Below are 10496 nucleotides of genomic sequence, written 5' to 3' on the forward strand. Positions count from 1 at the left end.
GTATTGAAAACACCTGTGGATGTCACCGAGCAGCAATCAAGCATAATAAGCACCAATTAGGCAGCTTTAAAATGACTGTGATACTCAGCTCCTTCTAGACATTTACTGGTGTGGTTACAAACATGGTGAAGGCAAGAGAATGGTCCAGGAAGACAAGAGAAGAGGTGATTTCTCTTCACAGGAAGGGCAATGGCTATAAGAAGATTGCAAAGATGTTAAACATACCAAGAGACACCTTAGGAAGCATCATTCGCAAATTCAAGGCAAAGGGCACTGTTGAAACGCTACCTGGTCGTGGCAGAAAGAAGATGCTGACTTCGACTGCTGTGCGCTACCTGAAGCGTAGAGTGGAGAGAAGTCCCCGTGTGACTGCTGAGGAACTGAGAAAAGATTTGTCAGATGTGGGTACAGAAGTTTCAGCCCAGACAATAAGACGCACACTGCGTAATGAAGGCCTCCGTGCCAGAACTCCCAGGCGTACCCCCTTGCTGTCTCCAAAGAATAAGAAGAGTCGACTGCAGTATGCCAAAAGCCATGTGGACAAACCACAAAAGTTGTGGGATAGTGTTCTGTGGACTGATGAAACAAAATTAGAACTGTTTGGGCCCATGGATCAACGCTATGTTTGGAGGAGGAAGAACAAGGCCTATGATGAAAAGAACACCTTGCCTACTGTGAAGCATGGTGGAGGGTCAATCATGCTTTGGGGCTGTTTTGCTTCTGCAGGTACAGGGAAGCTTCAGCGTGTGCAAGGTACCATGAATTCTCTTCAGTACCAGGAGATATTGGATGGAAACGTGATGCAGTCCGTCACACACCTGAGGCTTGGGAGACGTTGGACCTTTCAACAGGACAATGATCCCAAGCATACCTCCAAGTCCACTAGAGCATGGTTGCAGAGGAAAGGCTGGAACATTTTGGAGTGGCCATCGCAGTCACCAGACTTAAATCCGATTGAGAACCTCTGGTGGGACTTAAAGAAAGCAGTTGCAGTGCGCAAGCCTAAGAATGTGACTGAACTGGAGGCCTTTGCCCATGAAGAATGGGCGAAGATACCCGTAGATCGCTGCAAGACACTTGTGTCAAGCTATGCTTCACGTTTAAAAGCTGTTATAACTGTAAAAGGATGCTGTACTAAGTACTAAGATTGAATGTCACTTGGGGGTTGAATAAAACTGATAATGCTGTGAGCACAGAAAAGACATTTGTGGTTATTTCATTATAACTGTTATGTTATATTTGTCTGACCTACAAGTGCCTCTTTAATGTAAATGTAAGCAAGATGACTGAATGATCAAAAGCAATGTCAAACTGGCCAAAACACTCAATTTCAGTGGGGGTTGAATAATTTTGGCCACAACTGTATATGGTATATAGTTTTTGTTTTTTTTTCCTCTAGGTTATGGACTTTTATGTTCTTTGTTTATTATTTCTCCCACAGGGGTCGTTGGGACTTTTTCATTTTCTTTGTTTAGTTTTGTATTTATTTATTGTATTTTTGTACTTTTTTACTTTTATATATAAGTTAAGGATGGAAATGTATGATCATAATACATTTAAATAAAAATCTCCATTCCTGACAGATTCCCACTTCTTCCAGGTACAGGGAATAGTGATGGGGACTTGTTGTGCCCCATCCTACGCCAATCTGTACCTGGGGGAATGGGAACGGATGGTCATGAATTCAGAGCAATTTACCGGTCATACTTAACACAAATTATCATGGTTTAGCTATTTAGATAATATCCTTATCATCTGGGATGGCCCCTTGAACAAACTTCATGACTTTTAGAAATATTGAATATTACTGAGCTTAACCTCATTTTCACTATGACATACAATTTTGAAACAATATCTGTTTTAGATATATTAACCCTTTCACTGCCAGAGCTGTTTTTGATTTAAAAAATCATTTTAGATTTGTAGATTACACAAAACACAAAAACATTACATATTTTTTAAAGCAGACACGCTAGAGAATAAAATAGTGGTAGTTCCAATTTTTTTATGTCACACAATATTACCGCAAAGGTCTAGGAAATGGAGAAAAAAAAATAGGAAAAAAGTGGGTGGCAGCACAGCTGTCCAACTGCTTCCACCTGACAGGCAGGAGTCAGCCTGTCAGTTTTATATACAATCCTGGTGGCTACAGCCACCGGATTGTTTATAGAAAAAACCCCACTGTCAGGTTCATCTGACGTATGGATCTGGCAGCAAAATGGTCAACACATAAGGGTAAGGATGGATATCTCACCAGCAATTTATTTAGCAAACCAACTGCTGGGAATTGCATCTTGCCTGTTACTTGCTTTCATCCCAAATCACTCATTGAGTCTATACCTTACAGGAAGTACTTAAGACTACGTCGAAATTGTTCTTAAATTGACACATTCATATTGGAGGCGAATAAACTTAGGGAATGCCTCCTTCAATGAGGGTATTCACATACCTGTTTAAAAAAGGCCCATAAATGTGCTATTCAGTCGACACTACAGGACTTACTGTTCAAAAATAGGCAATCTTGATAATCCCATGCTGATCATTACTAGATTTTCTAACCAACATGCACAAATTCAGAAAATCATACAACGCTATTGGCATCTCCTCACCATCGACCCTACTGTTTCCCACTTAGTCCCCTCAAGACTACGATTCACCTATAGACGACCAAAATCTGTAAAAGATTATTTGGTTGAGAGTGAATTCAAAGATAAAGGTAGGACAGATCCTTGCAAATACCCAGGCACCTTCAGGTGTGGAGGCTGTGATTACTGTCAATATGTGAATACAAATAGGTTCAACACACTACCTAATGGTGCTAAATATAGACTCAAGCATTATGCCAACTGCAAAACTAAGGCTGTTGTATACCTTCTCACTTGTGATTGTGGTAGTTACTATGTTGGCAAAACTAGACTTGAATTTTTGAAAGGGCATACAGGCATATCTCCAGTATGAGTTCATCCAATCCTGATCTTCTGTTAGGTAGATATGTGGGAACCAGACATAAAGGGGGGTTTTCCCAAAATACAATTTCTGATCCTAGATCATGTGCATTCAGGCCAACGAGGAGGCGATAGGAATAAAACTCTCCTCCAGTGCGAGCAGAGATGGATTTTCAATCTCAATTCCACTATTGCACCTGGTTTAAATGAAACTACCTCCTTTAGGCCATTCCTAGAGGGCTTCTCTCCAAGGGGTTGGGAGGAATAAAAGGTCTTATGGAACCTTCCTCCTCCTGGGATTCTACCATATTCTTGTCATCACGGACTATTTTCCCTTTTCCTCTCTAATCTTTCTTTTCAATATTTTTTCAGTATATATATACTCCTAGATTGTAAGCTCGAAAGAGCAGGGCCCTTGATCCCCTCATGTTTTGCATTGTATTGGTATTGTTCTGTCACATGTTCTGTCTCCCTTTGTAATGTACAGCGCTGAGCGAACTATTGGCGCTTTATAAATACTGTATAATAATAATAATAATAATAATATAGGTTTTTGTTGTGCTATTGTATTGTTTGCATGTTTTTTTGCCTTTGTATCTATTATACTTAATGTGTACAACAATGCCCTGTTTGCTTTTGTTGATAATTTTAGTGTAATGGTCATTGTTGCTGCTAGGTGGTGCACACTGGGGTTTGATGTCCCTTGTCTTGAATTGTATTTGCAACCACCCAGTGCACTGAGGACCCCTTTGGTTTACCATTGGGGGCCTTCCAATTGGCTCTTTTATTGGGTGTTTCCATCTGGAGAGAAGACTTGGTTTTCACCAAGCCTTGTTTCCGCTCAGACCAAGCCGATCCAGTGCATCAGTGGCTGTGTGATGTAATCACGTTGCATGGCTGAGGGGTGTGCCTCCTGCAATGGAGCGGTTGTCTGCTCCTGATGTCCGTTTGGTCAGCTTTCAAGCCGGCCATTCATACATAAAGTGTTAATAAACCCAGGACCCTGCATTCACTATATCTGGTCTCCCACAGTACACAGAACATGGAAGTGCAATTATTTTAGTAAATATAAACTATTAAATATCTTTTCTCACCAGCAGTTAGAGCAGTCTTGTGACTTCAGCAGATCACTGGTTAAAGCTTGTAGGAGGAGTGTTCTTTCTGCTCTAGGAGGATGGAAAAGCCCTGACCCTCTGTCTGGACAGTGCTGATTGGCCCTGTGCTGATCACATGCACTCTTTCAAGAAAGAAAAAAACCTTTCTAGCAATACACACCAAACTGAGCATGTGTATGTGTCTACGGGTTCAGTCTTTCTTATCAGGAGATAAGACATGGACATTTGTACAAGAGAAGGGGCAGAGAAAAGAGAATCAAACAGCCTTTTTTACACAATGCAGAGGAACCTTAATGCTTTACTGCATATACAGACTGATTTTACTGTTGTGGATTTAGTAACACTTTAATGTCCTTTGCTTTGTCCATCAGATACCATGCTGGCCCACACGAGTGATGGATGTTGTCCTACTCGGTATGTTTCAAATTTAAGCTGATCTCTTTTTGCCTCTGGCTGTATTGCCTGTATGGGCTGACCATATTTTTCTCATTTACCTAAATAATTGATGTAAATAACAGTCAGCATAATTCTCATGTTATCAACTATTAAGAGTACAATTCAAATTTTATTGAACAAACCTCCTAATGATAACAGTATTTTTTTTAAACATAAAAAACTTACAATGCACTGTTCCAAATTATTACGCACAGTAAGTTTCAAAACACTTTATAGGTTGTAAAGAACTGAAAATTGTCATTTGTTGTATTTGCAGCATATTTACTGAAATCAAAAGCTATTTCAATCAAACTATTAACAACATTTTAACTTTTTAAACATTTTAACAGGTCACGTTACATTTTAACATAGGACCCCTTATTTGATAGTAGCTTCACAAGTCTTGCATCCATTGAACTTGTGAGTTTTTGGACAGTTTCTGCTTGAATTTGTTTGCAAGATGTCAGAATAGCCCCCCAGAGCTGCTGTTTGGATGTAAACTGCCTCCCACCCTCATAGATCTTTTGCTTGAGGATGCTCCAAAGGTTCTCAATAGGATTGAGGTCAGGGGAGGATGGAGGCCACACCATGACTTTATCTCCTTTTATCCCCATAGCAGCCATTGATGCAGAGGTATTCTTTGCAGCATGAGATGGTGCATTGTCATGCATGAAGATGATTTTATTATGGCAAGCATAGCTCTTCCTTCTGTACCAGGGAAGAAAGTGGTCAGTCATAAACTCCACATACTTTGCAGAGGTCATCTTTACACCTTCGGGGACCCTAAAGGGGCCGACCAGCTCTGTTCCCATGACTCCGGCCCAAAACATGACTCCACCACCACCTTGCTGACGTCGCAGCCTTGTTGGAACAGGGTGGCCATCCACCAACCATCCACTACTCCATCCATCTGGACCATCAAGGGTTGCACGGCACTCATCAGTGAACAGGACTGTTTGAAAATTAGTCTTCATGTATTTTTCTGCCCAATGCAGCCGTTTCTGCTTGTGAGCATTGGTTAGTGGTGGCCGAATAGAAGGTTTATGCACAGTTGCAAGACTCTGGAGGACTCTACACTTTGATGTCCGTGGTAATCCAGAGGCACCAGCAGCTTCAAATATCTGTTTGCTGCTATGTAATGGTATTTTAGCAGCTGCTCTCTTGATCCAATGCATGGATCTGGCAGAAATCTTCCTCAGTGTGCCTTTATCTGCACGAACCCGTCTGTGCTCTGAATAAGCCACAAATCTCTTAATAGTGCGATGATCACGCTTAAGTTTGCGTGAAATATCTAATGTTTTCATACCTCGTCCAAGGCATTGAACTATTTCACTCTTTTCGGCAGCAGAGAGATCCTTTTTCTTCCCCATATTGCTTGAAAATGGTGCTCTGCTTAATAATGTGGAACACCCTCCTTTAGTAGTTTTTCCTTAAATTGGGCTCACCTGCCAATCTAATTATCACAGGTGACCGAGATTGCTTTCAGTGATCAAAAGAGCCCTGACATACAATGCCATCCGTGAGTTAGGCTGGCCATACATTATACAATTATCTGGAGATTTTTGGTTTAGATTTACCAAAAACCATACAATAGGAGGACAAACCTAAACAACACTTTCAGTTGTATCCAATTAGGCAGGCCCTTGTACTACACAGTTGAAGGTAAATCTAAAGGAAATTGGGCAGAAAATTGGAAGATAAATGTATAATGTATGGCCAGCCTTACACTGAAAAACAAAATATTTAATCTTTGTGACACTTAAATAGAATTTGCATAATAATTTGGAACAGGGTGTATATCTATATATATATATCTATATATATATATATATATATATATATATATCTATCTATATATATATATATATATATAGATATATACATGCTTTTTTAGTATTATATTTTTCATCCCCCCCACTTTTTTTTAGCATTATTGACATCTTCAGGTCCCCATTCTTTTTCTTGGTGACCCCAGTGGTTATAGATGTTTGAGGCTTGGGTGTACCTCCTTTGGTGTGACCACATGTGGCGACAACATACTTTCTTTATTATGTGATTTTATTTTGGCAATCTCATGTAATTCCATGAGTACTAGTTTTGTGAATACTGCTTCCACTTATGCTATACCAACATTTTCTGTGTATAAAGATGACCTCATATGCGCTATTTTCATATTGCAGAAGAAAATCCTGGACCAGCAAAGCATACAACCCTAAAGAAGAGATAATCTCGAAATGCTTCGGGTGTTATTTCATGCTTCTTATGTTTGGGTTCTGTTTATGTGTATCATTTATGTATTCCATCGTATTTGTTCGCCTCTTCAATATGTGTACTATGCATTTTATCTGATGTTTTTAGATCATTTGGAATAAAGTTCAATATTTTATTTAAGGTGTTTTTTGGATATTTTGCTGTACATTTTATGACAGAAACTAGAAATGGGCTGAGATTGCTACCAATTATATGATGTTTTTGCACTTTAAAAGTCTTATTAATTTTTACATTTTATTTTTAATGTTATCACTAGCTGTGCTAAAGTCTTATACAGATAGGGTCCATTTGCAGCAGTAGCTGCTGGTATGCACTAGAGGAACATAATGTACAATGCCGCTCCCAGCATGTCACACGGTTTACTTTTTTTTACACTTTATGAACCACATGACCTCCAGAGGAATTACCCCCCTTCCTGACCCCGCCAGTTTTTGCGATAGGGTGCTGCATTACTTTAACTGACAATTGCGCTATCATACAACGCTGCACCCAAATTAAATTTATGTCCTTTTTTTTTCCTATGAATAGAGCTTTGTTTCGGTGGTATCTGATCGCCTGTGCATTTTTTATTTTTTGCACTAAAAAAAAAAAAAGACTGACAATTTTGAGAAAAAAAAAACAATATTTTTGACTGCTATTGTACATGTCAAGTAATAAAAATCAAATTTCGTCATAAATTTAGGCAAAACGTATTTTGCTACATGTCTTTGCTAAAAAAGAAATCCCAATAATTAATTGGTTTATGTGAAAGTTATAGCATTTACAAATGGCAGTGTATATACTGGGAGTTGTTTTTAAATTTTTACTAGTAATGGCAGTGATCAGTGACTTATAGCAGAACTGCGGTGGGCATTCTGAAACTGGGGGGGAACTGACTTGGTGTCACAGACATCTCCAGTGACACCAATACAGTGATCAGTGCTAATAAAAAGCACTGACACTGTACTAATGACACTGGGTAGGAAGGGGTTAACTGTGTGCTGTTTTACTGTGTGCTGTGTGTGTGTGCTTCACTGTAAGTGCATAGCCATGCAAAACAGTATGCAGGAGCTGACAGGGGAGAGAACTGTATTGTTTACATACAGTTCTCTCCTTCTGCAGGTAATGCTCCTCGATCACTAGGTGCCGGTGAGTAATCACTGACTGGGGCCCGGTGATTGACAGCCGAGGCCATGAATAGCGGCACAGGTATGGCTCACACGTGCCCCCTACCCGGAAATACTAAATCACGTATATATACATGATTTTGCGCACCCGTTCCACTCTGTAGCAGTATTACTGCTATAGAGCGGATGGGAAGTGGTTAGAATGATACAAGTGATATTTCTTATATCAGGAAAGATGTTTTTTTTAAAAAGTGCACATTTCCAGAGCAACCATCATTCACAAATGGGAATGTACATATGCAGGTTACTAGTTTTCTAATAATGCAGCCTCCAAAAGATGTTAACATACATTTGGTATTATAGGTTCTACAATTCGACCAATCCATCCACACAATAAATTAATGATAGCAACATCATATGAAAAGTCTTGTTAACATTTCCAGCCTATCCAGTCAGCTTAAAGAATCCTGCTGGTTATTAAATCTAGTGGACTGAGACCTGGGGTATCTAGCCAGGGGGTCCATATTTACTCGAATCTGTCAGGAAAGCCCCATATGCTGACAAGTGACATTTTAAAATGTTCTTTTTACACAGTGAATTGATGATTAGATGGATAGGGATGAAGACTGAGTGGGGCACCAGCGGGTCAATGCACGGGGGCTTCTGGTACAAAATCGCTTCCTGGCGCATCCCAACCAAGGTAGCAAGAGAAATGATGCTTCAAACAGCCACCATAGCCCAAGGTTATTTGAGCAGATCATTGTTTATGAAGGATAAGCTATACCATCAGCCAGGGACATAGTATTTTGGAAAACATACATCATCCAACCAGACAAGGTACAAATTTATGGAGTTATGTTATCGTGGCTAATATGGATGAGTTCTTCCATCTCAGATACGTAATAATACATATAAAAAAATTTTTCACCTCAGACATGTCTATAGATTTCCAGTGACTCAGGATCACCGATTTTGTTGACTTCATGAATGTAAACAGCTGTTGTACAGGTGAAACTCGAAAAAAAACTCGAGAATATCGTGCAAAAGTTCATTTATTTCACTAATGCAACTTAAAAGGTGAAACTAATATATGAGATAGACTCATTACATACAAATCAAGATAGTTCAAGCCGTGATTTGTCATAATTGTAATGATTATGGCTTACAGCTCATGAAAACCCCAAATCCACAATCTCAGAAAATTAGAATATTACATGCAATCAATAGAACAAGGATTGTACATAGAACAATATCAGACCTCTGAAAAGTATAAGCATGCATATGTACTCAGTACCTGGTTTGGGCCCCTTTTGTAGCAATTACTGCCTCAATGCGGCGTGGCATGGAAACTATTAGCCTGTGGCACTGCTGAGGTGTTATGGAAGACCAGGATGCTTCAATAGCGGCCTTCAGCTCTTCTGCATTGTTCGGTCTCATGTCTCTCATCTTTCTCTTGGCAATGCCCCATAGATTCTCTATGGGGTTCAGGTCACGTGAATTTGCTGGCCAATCAAGCACAGTAATCCCACGGTCATTGAACCAGGTTTTGGTGCTTTTGGCAGTGTGGGCAGGTGCCAAGTGCTGCTGGAAAATGAAATCAGCATCCCCATAAAGCTCGTTTGCGGAAGGAAGCATGAAGTGCTCCAAAATCTCCTGGTAGATGGCTGCGTTGACCCTGGACTTAATGAAGCACAGTGGACCAACACCAGCAGATGACATTGCTCCCCAAATTAACACAGACTGTGGAAACTTCACACTGAACTTCAAGCATCTTGCAGTGTGTGCCTCACCATTCTTCCTCCATACTCTGGGTCCTTGGTTTCGAAATGAGATGCAAAAGTTGCTCTCATCAGAAAAGAGGTCTTTGGACCACTGAGCAACAGATCAGGTCTGTTTTTCTTTAGCCCAGGTAAGACGCTTCTGACGTTGTTTGTTGTTCAGGAGCGGCTTGACAAGAGGAATATGGCATTTGAAGCCCATGTCCAGGATCCGTCTGTGTGTGGTGGCTCTTGATGCACTGACTCCAGCCTCTGTTCACTACTTGTGAAAGTCATCAACACTTTTGAATGGCCTTTTCCTGACAATCCTTTCCAGGCTGCGGTCATCCCTGCTGCTTGTGCACCTTTTTCTTCCACACTTTTCCCTTCCACATAACTTTCTATTAATGTGCTTTGATACAGCACTTTGGGAACATCCAACTTCTTTTGCAATTACTTTTTGAGGCTTTCCCTTCTTATGGAGGGTGTCAATGATGGTTTTCTGCACAACTGTCAGGTCAGCAGTCTTTCCCATTATTGTGATTCCTACTGAACCAGACTGAGAGACCATTTAAAGGCTGAGGAACCCTTTGCAGGTGTTATGGCCTAATTAGCTGATTAGAGTGGGACACTTTGAGTCTAGAATATTGCACCTTTTCACAATATTCTAATTTTCTGAGATTGTGGATTTGGGGTTTTCATGAGCTGTAAGCCATAATCATCACAATTATGACAAATCACGGCTTGAACTATCTTGCTTTCCATGTAATGAGTCCATCTCATATATTAGTTTCACCTTTTAAGTTGCATTACTAAAATAAATGAACTTTTGCACGATATTCTAATTTTTCGAGTTTCACCTGTATA

This window comes from Staurois parvus, unplaced genomic scaffold (genome assembly GCF_062004578.1).
Source record: "Staurois parvus isolate SC_StPar_1 unplaced genomic scaffold, SC_StPar_1.0 ptg000155l, whole genome shotgun sequence".
In the NCBI taxonomy this organism is placed as follows: Eukaryota; Metazoa; Chordata; class Amphibia; order Anura; family Ranidae; genus Staurois; species Staurois parvus.